Below are 16048 nucleotides of genomic sequence, written 5' to 3'. Positions count from 1 at the left end.
TCCGCGCCATCCATGGCCTTATCCGATAAGGACATTGGCTATCTGAGGGGGGGGGGTGCCACCTTAGTTAATGCCTCGTGCTGCCTTTTTCTGGACGTCACAGTGTTTGTGCGAATTATATTTGTGTGCAAATTTTGTCATGACCTGTTTTTTTCTGTTCTCTCGTATCTTTGTTTCTTTTGATAAGTGTTTTTTAATTCACGCATTTTTTCAATAAACACAGTTGGAAGTTAGCGCTTGTACCCGTCCCCCCCTTTGTCCTTGTCATTTTGTTGGCGCTATACGAAGTCAAGGATTACCGCTACCAACTAGCCCAAACCCAAACTCTAATAAGATAGAAGCCTATCACAAGGTGCTTACTCGAAGAGCTGGTGAGCCACTGTTGTCATGCATCTCGAAATCAGGTAAAAACCGGACGCTCTTCTTGAAATGGCACAAAAAGTGCGCTAAAATTGAACAACTAATCTACAATAACGACCTACTGTAGCCAACCCTACAATCACTTCTGTCCCTGGCGCTGCAAAGGAAACGCGAGTTCAAATGGCATTTGTATGAATACGGAACCGAACAATCTTTGCCCGGAAAATCGAATTTGCCAACCTCGCCCACATTGAATGCAAAATCCTCCTGCACAAAATCGGATAGGTGAAGAAATTCGGCAGGAGATTTTTTTAGTTTTCCTAGGCCGGCGGACTGCGCCAACAGGAATACTGCTTTGCTTCGAACACCCCAGCGCCTTAAAACACATAACACAATTCGTGTTCCATTCGTGTTCCATTCCATTCATGTTCCATTCATATCTATGCACCACCCCTCTTCAAACAAGACCAATCAGAATATTTTTTACGACTTGAACTTCATTTTGAGTACAATATTGTTGTCTGATTCTTGGTACCATAGTAATAGCGACGTGCTGGCTTTAGTATATATAAACGGCTACTTTTTAACTCGCAGTGAAGTACGAGGAGCAATGTCGCAATACATGTTACATGGCGGATGTCCTGTGAGCTGCTAACCGCGTCCACACAGATCTCTACACACCCAAATTGCGTATTCCTTCTTAGCGGCAGCAATATGGTCGCTGTTATCTATTGTCCACCATCTGAAAACATTAGCACATGCCTAGAGTTCACAGAAAAACAATTGACGATGCTTCGCTTTAAGGCTATCGCAGTTCACTTAGCGACGGCTGAAACATCACCAGGGCCCAAAATAGTAGCGATTCTTTTCAATTAAGTACCCTATTCGAAGCAGCGGTTTCCCACAATATTCTTGGCATGCCCACTCGTGTAACGCCAACTACTCATTATATCATACATCACAAATTTATTCGTCGAGAGCACAACACTACCTTTAGAACATTTAGCACAATATCGTATGATATTAGAGACCATTTTTTAGTCTTTGTCAAGTATAGGACTTGTACAGCATCCAATAAAATCCAACAAACTGGCTCCATCCAAACGCGAATCCCATGTGCAGACAGTGCTTTGTTCCCCCTATGCATTCTAAACAAAGATTGCTTTTAAGACTATGCCCACACTAATGCAACGAAAGCGTGCAATACATTTCTCTGAAATAAATAAATAAATAGATAAAATTTGTTCTGATTTTTTTTATCACTACAAAGCCTCAAGTTCATACAAGCGCCAATAACCAGAAAAAGTATTGGGAAGCCGTGGGTGACAAAACAGCATATAAATGATTGAAAAAAATGCCAGGTCTTTCAAAATATCCTACAAACAAATTACCAAACTGTATTAGCGGCTCCTAGAAATTCCTAAAACAGCTGAACACTGCAATAAACCAAAGCAAAAGCATCGTAGTTTGAAAACAATTTCTGTATTGCATACAAACCACGCCCTGCTGGAGGCAGGAAAATATTAACCAAACTCCGCAGAAACAAGCACAATCTGTAACTTTCGAATTTAGTGTAGTCGACAAAGCTAATTCTGTTTTTTTGTTGCACCTAAGTTTTGTTATGTCAACATGCTTTGTGCACATGGTGAAACCTTTAAATAAACCATGCGACGTTCCTCTCGGCTGAAGCTGCAAATAATGTTTGTTATTCTTCGAAGGATGTACATATTTGATAGACAGTCAATAGCGTGAAAAATAGTAGAACCGAGAAATACGTTATTGATATCATTGCCCCTCGCCTCGCATGAATATTTACTTGTTCTTCAGTGTGGTTGTGCTCCACATGCTATGGACATAGAGGACGTTTCCATAAGTTATAAGGGAGGGGAGAAAGCATTATAAATCACTACCAGTCAATTTTTATACTTTTTGTGATTTCCAAGGGATCAAAGAAGATTGTTTTATACCTTATATAGAATATTTTGCCAAAGCCTTCTTACGCACAGGAAGCCAGCACAGGTTCGGTGAGGGAATGTAAACTTAGACAGCACTTTTACAACAAAAGAAATCACTATTAAAATATTTCGCGATGAAAGTACGCGTTGTATATTTGTAGAATACAGTGAAGCCTTTGACTACCTAAACCATACCATATTGTACATTACATTAGAGTCGTATGGTTCCTACGGTGTTGCAAAAGCTCTTTTTCATCGTATCTTCGTAATCAAATGCACTGTGTTCATGTTGAATTTGTGTACCGGCAATAAGCAAAATACGTTTCGGTGAACCTTGAGGAATTATTCTAGGACCGTTTCATTCTAATTCTCCGTGTACAACTTAAATAATAGGGACGCAACTCTGAAGTTTTTACATTATGCAGACGCCACCAGCTCGTTATTTTAGGGCCAGATGCAAACGATGACGCTACCAGCGGGGCAAAATGCCTGTCAGAACAATCCAGACGGTGTACATTTAATTGTTAGAAATAAATAAGCAGAAAACAAACGTAATGTTCAGAGCCAGGGACAAACAGATAAAGTAACATAGGTAGCTGACTGTTCCGTCCGCTCCTATACAATTTCCTAGAACACTTGAGGCTTTTTGTAATGGTATGACTTGCACATAGTATTTACAGTTTCCAGTGAAATTCTTGTCATCTGCATCGGGAGTGCTAGCCGGATGCAGTCATTTTTACCAATAAAAGCTGACCTGCAAATATATAACGCTGTTTTTGTCTTGCATGCGAATCAATGCACTCTTCTATGGTGCACGACTACTGATAAAAATATATTCGTAGTTGACTCTTTGCAAAAAAAAAGATTTTCGTAGTATTTCCATTCTATATGATGACAACCATCTCTGTTGACATACGAGTTTTGTCTGTTTTACATTTTTTGTTTTCAAATTTGAGCTTCGATTTTTTTTGAGAGAACATCTGAATTATTCATAAATATTACAAACGCATGCGCTCAATACTATGATAACTGGCTCGTTCACCCCACCACACTGGTTATTTTGTGCAGTCGCTGGAATTCCCATTACCGGCTATTGTTATTCGTGTGAAGAAGAATGTAACAATGAAAGTGTCGCCTGCAAAAAGTTGGTGGAAATATTCATAGATAGCCGACCTATTTTGAAAAAAAAATTGTTTTGCGCATATTTTCATTCCAGGATCAATACCTGTTTTTGGGAGATAAGTTTTTTTTTGTTATTTGTTCGTTTTTGCGCGAGTAGTTTGACTTGTAAATAGGTCATTTCGAACTGTTTATTATTCTTAACACACCGCCGTCTGTAATGGTCGCCAGGTAGCCTCAAAACGCATGCATCTTCCCCTCACATGATGTGTGCCCAAGCTTGTGAACGAAAAATCAGTGTTTGATTGATTGATTTATAATTCAATTGATTGATTGATTGGTAGATTGGCTCTGCTGCGCACCATACACCTTTCTTATCTGCTGTGGGTATTTGTTTTGTAAAAATGTATAATGTGTGCTGCGTAAATATTTTCGCCGGTCTGCCATGTAGCCGTTTCTGCTGGTGCATATGTGTATGTTCCGTGTTTTCGTGTCGTCGTATTGAAATAATAAAAAATTGGTAAGTGTAAATTCAGCGCCTCAAATAAAAACCAACTACGTGAGGCACAAGTTTTCATTTGGCACGTGTACAACAGGATTGCATTGCCCTAGAGGTGCGTTACCAACGGTACTTACTTTTATGAATCTCGGCATTTACCTTGTCGTAGCGATGTGTTCCTTCCACTTGGACAAATGTCATATTCAATGTTGCCCCTAAGCTAGATGCACACCAAAAATGCGAACTGATGTCAATAGGGTGTTGAAAAACGACGAAACATAAAAATGCGCTTGTTATACGTTAGGGTTGTTCTAGAAACATTTTATTTGATCAGTTAACGCAGCCTAAATTTGAAGGCATGGACACATAAAATATTAAAAGGTTATCTCTGCGTATGAAAAATATGAGATGGCGTATTGTGCCAAAATACTCATTATGAATCGTAAACATTTAACTCATGGACAACGAAGGGTGCGAAAAGAGGCTGGCGGCAAGCGACAAACCTTCCGCAAAAATTGTTGAAAATAATAAATACACCCAACGTTATACTAATTAAGAAAAGGTTTATAAAGGACTGCAATTAGGATTCAGAAGCCATTATTAGGTGGCGTGTTCACAATGTTGAATAATATAATTTGGTGACAGAAAAATGGGCGCGGCTAACTTTATTCTCAGGAATTACTCCTCTCTCGGGAAATATTTTAGTTGTTTTCGGTAAGTTCCTGTATTCTTCCCGCCCTGTTGTATAGGTATTCTTCTCCCGGATATGTTTACGAGATAAATATGTTTGCCTTTCGTCTGCTTAACTCCATGGTTGGTTCCGGCACCAATTACATTCTCATCTTGTGTTACTGAAAAAGACGAGGTGGCACATTGATGTGACACCACACTGACCCCAGCTCAATAAAACCCTAATTTATAAGCCAGTCAGTGTACGGTCAGATGCTTAGCACTCGAGAGGCACTCTGAAACGACAAACGGACATGACCCATTTCTCGATGCAGCCCTGTTGAATCGGTGAACACAACGTAAAGCACTGGCTGGTTCGCGCTAATGGGGCATTCGCACTCTCGTTAATATAAAGTACATAAAAATAGAACTGTTTGAAAAGAAAACACAAATTTTCCACCATGTAGAAAACCCAATGGCAGTCGGGCAGCATATTTATTTGACGACATGGCATTGCAGGAAAAATAACATTACGCAACAAATCACTGGGGCCTTTCAGACAAGCAGAAGTTTTTTTTTCTTTTAGATTAAATTCCGCAGCTTCTTATGTGTAATGAGCACCTGATTTGTGCTTTTCACAGTCTCTTACTGAAATAAACATAACAATCTGTACTACAATCAATCGAAGTGTTTTTAGATTTTTCGAGATCAATTTCCAAATTCAACGTTAGCAAACACCTCAATATTAAAGAACTAAATAAAGAATCTTCAAATCAATGCGAGCCTAATTCGTTCAGGTAGCCGAGACACAGCATACGGCGCAGATGGCAAGGCTAGCGCAGACGAGGACAGAGTGCTCGATTTTGCAGAGGTTAGGATACCGCGAAAGGGGGTTGCACGGGGACGGGGGCCGGGCTTCGCTGCCGCGTAGACTGCTCTGCCAGTTGCAGGTGCCGCCGATCCCGAAGCACATGCATCCCGAAGTCAACCAAGAGCGGAGGATCGCGAGGGCGAAGGCTCTCATGGCAACACACGCATCGGACAACGGTGCTTATTACGTCGATGTGGCCAAGTACCCGGACAGGCCGGGCACGTATGCGGTGGCCGTGGTTGCGGCTAGCTCCGAGGAGCTGTACATGGCCGGCAGCGTCCGGGCGTGGAGTTAGGAAAAGGCCGAGGAGCTAGCCATAGCGTTGGCGCTCGCGAACCAGAGGTGTTCAATGGTGATCAGCAACTCGCGGTCGGCGATCATGAACTACGCAACGGACAGAGTGTCCCAGTTCGCAGTGAGGGTGTGAGGGCCCCTACAACCACGACAGACGCCGGCGACGCTGAAATGGTTCCCGGCACACGTCGGCCCGGTCAGCTCGGGCGAGAACCGCAACGAAGGGGCAGAGCGAGCTGCGCGCGCGCTCACCATTTGCTGCGCGAGCCCGGACCCCCCGCCGATGGAAACGGAAGACGACGAGGCGACACCGCTCACCTCGTATAAGGACATTCTGGAGTGGTACAGGGGCAACAGACAGGTGTTCCCGCCGCCCCATCACAAGCTTATGAGGAGGGAAGCGGTGACGCTGCGACAACTACAAACGCGCGCGATGTGGACTCCGGTGATAGCCAGGCACAATTGTGCCCAGACGTGTATCCGAGCGATGTGTGCGCGGTGTGTAGGAAGGACAGGGCCACGATGGCTCATATCCTGTGGAACTGCAAAGTGAACGACGGTGCTACAGAGACGTTACCGCCGCACCTAGCGGATGCGGTGGCAAGCAAGGGCTACGACGTGCGATACAGGGCCGTCCAGCAAGTGTTGGAGGCTCTCGAGCGTCAGCGGCCGAAAGCACTGTCCCCTCGGGGGCTGGGTTCATGTAGGTAGCCGATGCCGAGGGACCAATTGCCACGACGTTAGGCAGCGTCAATTTTGCCGGACAATAAAGATGTTTTATCTCTCTTTTTCTTCGTTCAGGTTCGTAGCAAATTCACGATAAAAGGGCAAGTTATGTGTGGTGTCCTAGTCCTATCGGAGAGTTTAGATGCGAAGCAGCCCATGGTCGAGCCTGTTCCCTCCGCCATTGTGTGGGCGCCGTTGTGCGGCGTCCACACTCCCACAGCGCATCCTTGGCCTGGCAGCGCTGATGATGATTGTGGCAGGATGCCCCTAGGTGTTGGCCAACCGAAGAATCCATCACGAGATAGCCTCGTGTTCAACCACCGCTGTCATCTTCCAGCAGTGGAACCCTGAGTACCACAATCCCAGTGGGAAAGCCTGGCCAGGCACCGCTGATGATGACTTGGCAGGATGCCCCTATGGATCGGCCAATTAAAGAATCCATCACGAGACAGCTCCGCCTTCAACCACCGTTGTCATCTTTCCTTAGGAGAACCCTGAGTAGTATGCGAGGCATTCCTCCTCTCCTCTCCGACACTCCTCTCCTCTCCGGCATTCCTCCACTCCTCTCCGAACGTCCTCTCTTTTCCAGGATTGCGGAGCGAATGGCAACAGCTGCGGCTCCGCGCGCAATATTGCGAAGCAACTTAAATTTAGGATAGCTCCGGTAGGAGCTGCATACTCCGCTGGGGCGAAACTGTAGCTCCGCGGTTTAAAAGATGCGCGTGCGCTCCGCTCCCCTGATTCTCCTCACGCAACGCCGCGATCGAACTGAAAACTAATTGGAGCTTGCGTCGACCCCATGGCTGCTTCGCGTACTACTCAGAGCCCCCTACGGTAAGATGGAGAAATTTTTTTCTTTGGTATAATCATCGAACAGGAATAAACAACAAACACTACCCTCCTCTTCTCCTCTTCCTCATCTTTCGATACTGATAGGCTCTGCCGGCGGCAAAATTCAGCGTCCAGAAGCTGTTCCCGACAGTGGTTCTCGTAATTACCAATTTTATTTTGAAATGCCTCTTCCTCTTTCATAGTGCCTGTTTATCTTGCCCGAAGCGGCCCATCGCCGTATCTGAGCGCCTTCCTCTAGCCTGCGCCCATACTGCTATTTTCCTTTATGGTCCTCTAACGCCCACTCACCCTCACACTCCGATTTTTGTTACGATTTTCTTTATTTCCCTCCAAATTTCTCTCACTGCGAGTTTTCTGCAACGTCAAGATCACAGAAAGATTCGCGAATTAAAAAAGTTCTCTTTTTCACAAGTTTCCGTTCTGGAAGCCCTCATAGGTTTGGAGACATAAGAAAACTTTTTAACATTATAATGGGCGCATGAATGGCCTTTTGAAACCTTTCCATAGATAGAATAGCTTTGCTTAAAAACAAGGTACAATTGCTCACCAAAGTACAAGGTACATTTGCTCAAGGTACAATAGAAGCAAGAACTTTCCACCCGAAAAAAATTAGAGCAGCTAGAACTAGGTGTGGAAGGCTGGAGAAACCGCAAAGCTGGAGGCCCCTGTCCTTTCATCTGGTAACCCGCTCTTCCACCTCAAACGAATTTCCGAACGAATGAATGTTCTCCATGACTGGCAGGCCCGGATTGCTACTTACCCCGTCTTAGATATCTCTTCGGAAGTGGACCAAATTACCTATCGCTAGAACGCGGCGCCAAGACCAAAATAAACACCCGTGCTACGAACCCAAAGGAAATGCTGTGCTTCCGGAAGGAGATTGTATATCCCAGAAATGATTTGCATTATGAACTGTTTTTTTCTTATGGCTGTACAGAGTTTATGGAACGCTCGCAGGTTAACTGAAGATGCTCAGCCGATGGTACCGCCCAGGTCGCACTGTAGTAAAATGTTAATTAAGGTGACAGACTACTCTCACTAACATTATTTGAGACCCGATTTTTATCGTGTTTGGCACGGGCTTGTAGCATTGCCCCGTTATTAGCGGAAATTGTGGTCAACGTTTCGTTCGCCGAACTACGGGATACAACTTTCATCCTGTATATTAGTTGCCAAAGTTTGTAAATCTTTCCTGTATATACGTTTTACAATATTTGAAATGAATACCATGGAAGAAATATGAAATAAAATGTTACCTCACTGATACAGACGTTTGTTTCCTAATGCCAAGGACCCAGGCTTAAGTCAGACAACGGGAAGCGTTTTTTTAATTGGATGAACTTGATATTGCGCCCGACGCCGATAACGCCGCACCCTCGGGACTTTGTGCTGGCCTAGTTGGTAGATTGCCGGTTTCACGGCGTGAAGTCCCGGTTTCACAAAATGTAAAGACCTGCAATTTTCTCAGTTGGAATGTTGCACTCACCACTTTCACTTGCACAGGTCCTGCTTGTGTGGATATTCAGTCATCCATCTTCAACATCACCTGAACTACTCCTGGTTGTCGACTAGGCGGACGGTGCGGCTTCACGTTTGCAAGCGGCGAGCCACGGACCATACCAAAAGATTAGACACCCCGGATGTCGTGCCAGCCCGCCTGACAGATTTTCCTTCATTCGGGTGGCAACCAGGAACTATGTCAGCTGACCCGGCTATATTTAATCAGGCACTGCTCTTCGGCACTCTGGGCCACGCACCTGCAGTTAGAATATTCCACTCACCACTTGCATTTGCACAGATCTTCCTCGAGTGGATACTCTGTAATCCGTCTTTAACATCACCTGCACCACTGTCTGGTTGTCGACTGGGCGGAGGGTGCGACTTCAAGTTTGCAAGCGTCGAGCCACGGACCATAGCAAACGGACCAGACCCACCGGATGTAATGCCAGCCAGCCTGGTGGATTTTCGTTCATTCGGTTGGTAACCTGCAACCATGTCAGCTGACCCAGGTACATTTATTCAGGCTTGGATCTTCGGCACTCCGGGCCACGCCACTGAAGTTGGAATGTTGCACTCACCACTTTCACAGGTTCGTTACCTTGAAACTTCATGTTACCTTAGCAACCATAGTTGCCTCATTGCGGTGTCATGCCCCTATGACCTGTCCAACAGCTTCAGGTGGTTAGCATGTAGTGCAGTGTACGTTTGGCGGCTTTTGTTGCTTAGAGGTGACATTGAAACCATTTCGGGTCCCGTGACCAAAGCGCAAGAGGAAAAAAGTGATATGGTGACCACTGCCATGCAACGTTTGGAAGCCAGTTATGTTAACCTGCTTGAATCGGTGAAGAAAGTGGTATGCTCTCACATTGAACTAAAAAAACGACCTAGAATCGCTGACGAACCGTGTCGATGAAAAAGAAGGTAAATTATAATCGGTTTCTGCACAGAGATCACTACCGGGTCCAGAAGCTGGTCTAACAAAAATGCAAAACCAAATCAAAGATTGAGAATCAAACTGTGCATCAGGAGCTTCTACTAACCCTTACAGCAGCAACCAGGGTGACATTGCTTTGATGTAGGATAAGATAGACGATTTACAAAACCGCTCGACGTTCTAATGTTCTTTTTTTGACATTTAAGACACGGGCGAATCAGAAAGGTGGGAAGCGTCCAAACAAATAGTCAAAACGTTCTGCGAACACCACCTGGGAGTAACAGCAGCATCAATTGCACGTTCGCATCGCCTTGGTCGATTTTCGAGCGAGCGCACTCGACCCATATTAGTAAAGTTTTTCACTGAACAAGAAATTGACACAATAGTAAGTAATGACCACAAGTTGAAAGATGCGGAATTCGGGATTTCACGAGATTACACTGAGGCAGTTCGTGAAAATAAGAACAAAATGAAGCAGGTTTCAAAGACAATAATTAAAGAAAAAGACCGTGTTAACCTTGTGTTTAACAAGCTAAAAATTAATAAGGAGTTTTACATATAAGATACTGAAGTCAATTGTGCGAAGGTTTTTTCCCCTGTGGTTTCTGCAAATTGACGTAATGTCAGCCCTTCATCCTCAGCAAACCTGGTACAAGCAAGATCAAATAGTAATACAAGTATTGATGATAGTTGCCATTATTTATACACTAACATTAGGAATGTTACTAGTAAAAATGTCGCATTAGCTTCATTAATAGACTCACCATCTCTAACCGTAATAGCTCTAACTGAAACTGGGCAAATGATTCAATTCCTTGCAATAGCTAATTAATTTGTGAATCAGACTTAAATATTTTTTGTTGTGAAAGGCAAAACCGCCGGGGTAGCGGTGTCCTCCTTGCTGTGCAGATGGGTACATGGTTGTGCCAGTCTTCAACACCTTTCTGGAGTGTGTAGAAATTCCTTTAAAATTCATATTCAGTAATTTAATAGTGAGTGTTTTTATCATCCGCCCGACTGTACACATGGTTGCACTGTAGAATTCTGTCGTATTCTTGTCGAACTTGCTCGTCGGTTCCCTCATTCAAATATAATAATATTCGTTGACTTCAATTTCCCTGAGATAGTGTGGTCTACTCAATTACTTCTAGTACACAGCCTGAGTATTATGCGTGTCTACAATGTTGTCATGATTTTAACCTCACCCAATTAGTCGCAAGCCCAACACGACGTTCAACCCACTGTTCCAATATTCTTGACTTGGTCCTGATGAACAACCCAGATAGATGGTTTATCCGATCACGACGTATTAAACGGTCGCATAGATCCTCCTTTTATCAAAACGAAAATATTCAGCAAGCTCATTCGATGCTGTAAGAAAGCTAACTTGAATCGTGTAAACCATGAACTACCACTTTTTGGAATTGACTTTCTAACAGATAACGTGTCGCGGGCCGTCGAAGATAACTGGTTGCTACTAAAAATGCCCTCAGTAATCTGATAGATAAATAAATCCTTGTAATCTCTATAAAATCCGATAATACTGCCCTTTTGTTTTCGCAGAAACTTCGCCGCGTAAAAAACAACAACAAAAGATTATTCAGGCAAGCTGACAAAAATAACTTAACTGTTTCCTGGCATGGGTATTAAGCATGTGACAGAGAATATAAGAAACTGCTCAAAACCACGCACTTACAGGTTTTCCAACGTTACTTATCATCGATGCTAACAAATAACCCTCAACGTTTCTGGCGTCCAATAGATCCCGAGCATAATCCTGACATCGTCTTTACTGATCAGAACAGCGTAAAAATAACAGGCAGGGACTGTTCTGAACTACTGAACAAATCATTTTCTTAGTATTTATATATGAATCTTTCTACCCACAGGTAAGCATACGCCGTCGCACTGATACGTCTATGCCAGAAATAACAATAACCGAGGCTTGCATATATTCTGTTCTAACTAATCTCGAGATTTCTTGTTCCGCTGACAACACTGGTTTAAAAACCTATTGTGAAAAATACCGCACAAAGCATCTTTTCTCTATTCTCCGCCCCATTTTAGCAATATCTGTCATCCGGCATTACACCCCATGACTAGAAGGTGGCGATGGTTGTTCCGTTTTTCAAATCTGGAGATCGTACCTTCTCACTAAACAATCGCCCCAATTCCTTAACCAGTATCATTAGCAAACTCATCGAACATATTATACACTCCCAGATCATTAACTAGCTCAAAAAACATATCCTTATTATTCGGCAGCAGCACGGTTTCCGTAAAGGCTTTCATGTGACACCCAACTAGCTGGCTTCATTCACGAATTTCATTCATCTATAACCGCTGGAATTAAAGTAGACGCAATTTCCCTACACTTCTCAAAAAACATTTGATCGTGTCCCTCACCATCGTCTCATTCACAAGCTTAAGCTGCTGAACATCGACCATACTGTTGTCACGTGGATGAGAGGCTTTCTTTCTAACAGGGTGCAATTCACATCAGTTAACAATCACAACTTATCTCTAGTCCCTGAAACATCTGGTGTCCCTCAGGGAAGCGTACTCGGGCCCAGAGGTCGACGGACTCACTCATGAGTCCACTCACTTAGACTCATTCGGACTCAAAATCACCCGTGAGTTTGAGTTTGAGTGAGCGAGAGGCTAGTGTCGCATGGTGAGTTTGTACTTGAGTGAGTTTGAGCCCGGCTGAGTTTGAGTACGACTGAGACCTCGGGAGTTCTGAGTCCATTTGGAGTTTTCAGTACATTTTGAGTTTGAGTACTTTTTGAGTTTGAGCACATTTTGAGTACTAAGTACATTTTGAGTTTGAGTACAATTTGAGTACTGAGTACATTTTGTGTTTGAGTACATTTTGAGTATTTAGAACATTTTGAGTTTGAGTACATTTTAATTGCGAGTACATCTTGAGTTTTGAGTACATTTTGAGTTTGAGTACATTTTGAGTTTTGAGTACACTTTGAGTTTTGAGTACATTTTGAGTACTGAGTACATTTTGAGTTAGAGTACATTTTGAGTTCTGAGTACATTTTGAGTTCAGAGTACATAGGAGTTTTGAGTCTATTTTGAGTTCTCAGTACATATGAATAGTCTAGGAGGCAGATATGGTTGGCGTTTAAGTTTCATGTGCCGCTTTGTGCTCGCAATTCATGTTAGCGGCGGGTACGGCAGCATTCGCAATGCGCATGATCGGTTGATGGGGAGGCGGGAGTGTTTCGGTCAGGTGTCTGACTTAGCGGCTAGGCGTGTGAATAATAATCGACTGGCGAGGTCATAAAAAAGGGTTATCGCACCTTTTAGATGCGATAACCTGCAATAAGGATGCTGAAAGAGCTTCATCTGTTGTCTTTATCTTAGTAGAGCGTAATCTGTTGCAGAAAGCAGCCGTAAGTTTACCATGTGACCAACGTCTCTGTTTAGATGTTAATACTAAAAATAAATCCCCAATGTCACTTTTGAAGTCTGACTGCTTGTTCGCAAATCCTACGAAATTACGCATCTTTTTTTCCATTTTCGAAAACATTGGTAAAGCGTGTTCTTATTTGCAGTTGTGAAGACTTCAGACAGTAACGTTTTAAACAAAGGCTACTTTTCCGCTGTTCTTGGCCCGCGAGGTGCTGGTGCTGCTTCATTGACGGAATGCACCGGTGATTCCCGGTGCCTACTAGCCTTTGAGTACGCACTGGGGAAGCAAGGGGAAACTTGTAACCCCTTGACTCCTTAAATTAAAACAAATGGCACTGGTCATGGCCAGCACCGGCACGTCCGTTAGTGTGCACTTGGAGCTTGTGAGTGAAGTATTGGTTGGCCACAAATGAAGACTGATCATTAAACTCACGTAGCTAAATGGCTCAAAGGCGTTGCTTTAGTGTCGGCGACTTCCAGGTGCAAAAAAACGAAACAGAGAAAAGCAACGCTACGCTTCGATACGCTACAAAACGTTCTGCATACCGGAAATATTCGCTTGGTATGCTAGCTCAGGAATGCAAGGAAGCCTCATGGCGACAAAGGGAGAAGGGAATCGGAACTACTATGCGACCCGAAGCGGCACAGGAACAAAAATGCGAGGCTGAGATTGGCATGTACTTTAATTACGTCGGCTCCCGTGCAACTATTGGAATTGCGGGCGCTTAAGCTACAAGAAGCTGTTCAGACAACCTGAATAAGGGATGATTGCAGTTTTTTTAAAGCATCGGATCATGTTGATTTCAGCAGGTTCCTAGAATACGTCAATTGTTTCGTTTCTCGACCGAAGAGAATGTCTGTTGAAAAACAATAGTGTTCTTTCACTGCAGCCAATGTACCGCCATCCAAAGAAACAAAGCTGGTTCTGTCGAATTGACATGACTGTCGACCCCTTGTAAATTTAAAAATCAAGCGTATTTTTGGAATTGATACCCCCCTCCCAAATGCGACTTGAAGCCTGCATGCATACAATTACACGGGAATAATGGGGAGGTGCAGCTGAAAAAAAACCCACTGCGAAAGCCTCCTCCATCCGACCATGACTACGGTTGATCACCGGTTAGGCGTACGGGACACGTTGTTCTTTGCTATCATCAAGAACATATCTCCGCCAGGTGCAACGCCGATCGTTGCCGATCTAATCGAACGCTAGCAGTTGTTCTTTATATTGTTTTAAAGTTTAGGACTTCGCTTCTGTCATTTTATGAATATTATTGTTCATGACCCTATTTCATAAAATCAGTTTTAACTTGAGGGTTCGGCAATAAAAACCCTTAACGAACGCATCCCTACGTCCCGGAGAGGTCCGTGCTAATCACCAGAGAAGCGTGACCTCCACGGGAAAAGTTTCTCTTCTCTGTACCATGTCGCTCGGAATTATTTCGGCAACTTTCCACTTGGGGCAAATGTCGTCTTCTCAGAACTACTTTGAACGACGGCATCTAGTGTGCCCTGTGTTTGTGAGGCTCTGGAAATCGCGAGGCTCCGTAATGGCAATTTCAAGAGCAAATGTTGCTAATTTGTGTCAAATTTGGGAGAAAAAAAATTGAGCACGTTTGGCCTTTATGCTGCTTTATTTTGGGCCCGCAACATTTTATAGTGTACTATTATAATTCTTGTATCAGGAACACGTGAATTGGTTGTATGTAACAGATATATAACAGTCGGTCAGATCTGTAGGTATGACATTCATGAAACGAACATGTTTATTATTTACCCTTATTTAGCTAATTCTTACTCCAGGTCTTTTTAGCCAAACTAGTTCCGCCCACACTTGTGATCCTGTTTATCTAGGCAACTAACAACTTGGGGCAGCCGATTCAACAAATCTTGTGGCATGTTGAACCTCCGCACAGGCAGGCTTGCAGATACCTATAACAGAATGTCTCAACTTCTTAAAACATGCTCTGAATGCACCCATAACCGTTAAAAATATAGGATCGTAAACCCTAAATCTTCTGAAAAATGTGGAACCGTACTGATTATGACACCAAGGCTGATGCCGGAAAAAAGCGCAGTATCAGTAGAGCGTAGGCTGCCGACCACCATTTTGAAACGTTTGGGAATCCAATTCCCCACGTTGCGGTATTTTATACATCACACCACTGGCAATATCCGACGAGATGCAAGTGTGCAGTACGGAATAAAGAGAGTTGTTCAATATTGCTGAAAATTCGATTGACATTGAGGTAGGCCAGGAATCTTTGTGAACGTGTGAACGGAAGCCATGATCACTTGAGTAAACACTACCGGGACCTCGTGATCTGGAAACGAACATTAGGGCTTGGCCTTAGGTCGTTCAAAAAATAATTATTCTTGTCTCTTCATCTGGCAGCATGGAAAACAGATTGCCAGAATGAACGAAAATAAAACGAAGACTCTTACCTTGCCGGGAGTTCTTCACTGTTTTCTAATATAGATTTATTCACATACTCTAAAATCACTTGCAATCGGTGGTCACCGTAAGGAATCTTTGTTAACCCGAAGGACGGGCACAAACACTCGTTACGTTTTTTTGTTAGGTTGTAGGTTGTCTTTGCCATCCTAATGGTTACGTTTTCTCTTGTCGTGAACTGCAAAAAAAGAACACAATAAAGTTTCCTGATGACGTTTACGGCAGAGGTTTTTATACCACTTCTTTATTAAAATAAGGCTGAAGAACTATACAAGTTCTTGATGTGTGATTAGACATATTGACCGCTGGCGGCTCTTTACTGGAAGCCTCATAGAGGTACAAAGACATGGGAACGTGGGGGAAATTTGGGGATTAAGAAGAGGTTTTTATA

The 16048-nt window shown here is 43.6% G+C and overlaps 1 long non-coding RNA gene across 1 annotated transcript in view; it reads right to left on the bottom strand.

The window, feature by feature from the left end:
• Positions 1-15829, bottom strand: part of LOC144167245 (uncharacterized) — a 68506-nt gene extending 52677 nt beyond the window's left edge. The window contains exons 1-2 of the long non-coding RNA XR_013321899.1: positions 15648-15829; positions 4071-4153 (exon numbers count right to left, since the gene is read on the bottom strand). This is a non-coding gene — a long non-coding RNA (uncharacterized LOC144167245). The remainder of the gene's footprint in view (positions 1-4070; positions 4154-15647) is intronic.
• Between the last annotated feature and the right edge of the window lie 219 nt (positions 15830-16048).

This window comes from Haemaphysalis longicornis, unplaced genomic scaffold, assembly GCF_048455015.1.
Source record: "Haemaphysalis longicornis isolate Haplotype H1 unplaced genomic scaffold, Haemaphysalis longicornis Haplotype H1 scaffold_2, whole genome shotgun sequence".
Lineage (NCBI taxonomy): Eukaryota > Metazoa > Arthropoda > Arachnida > Ixodida > Ixodidae > Haemaphysalis > Haemaphysalis longicornis.
Note: the sequence above shows the minus strand (reverse complement) of the source record. Positions and strands in the feature narration are given on the sequence as shown.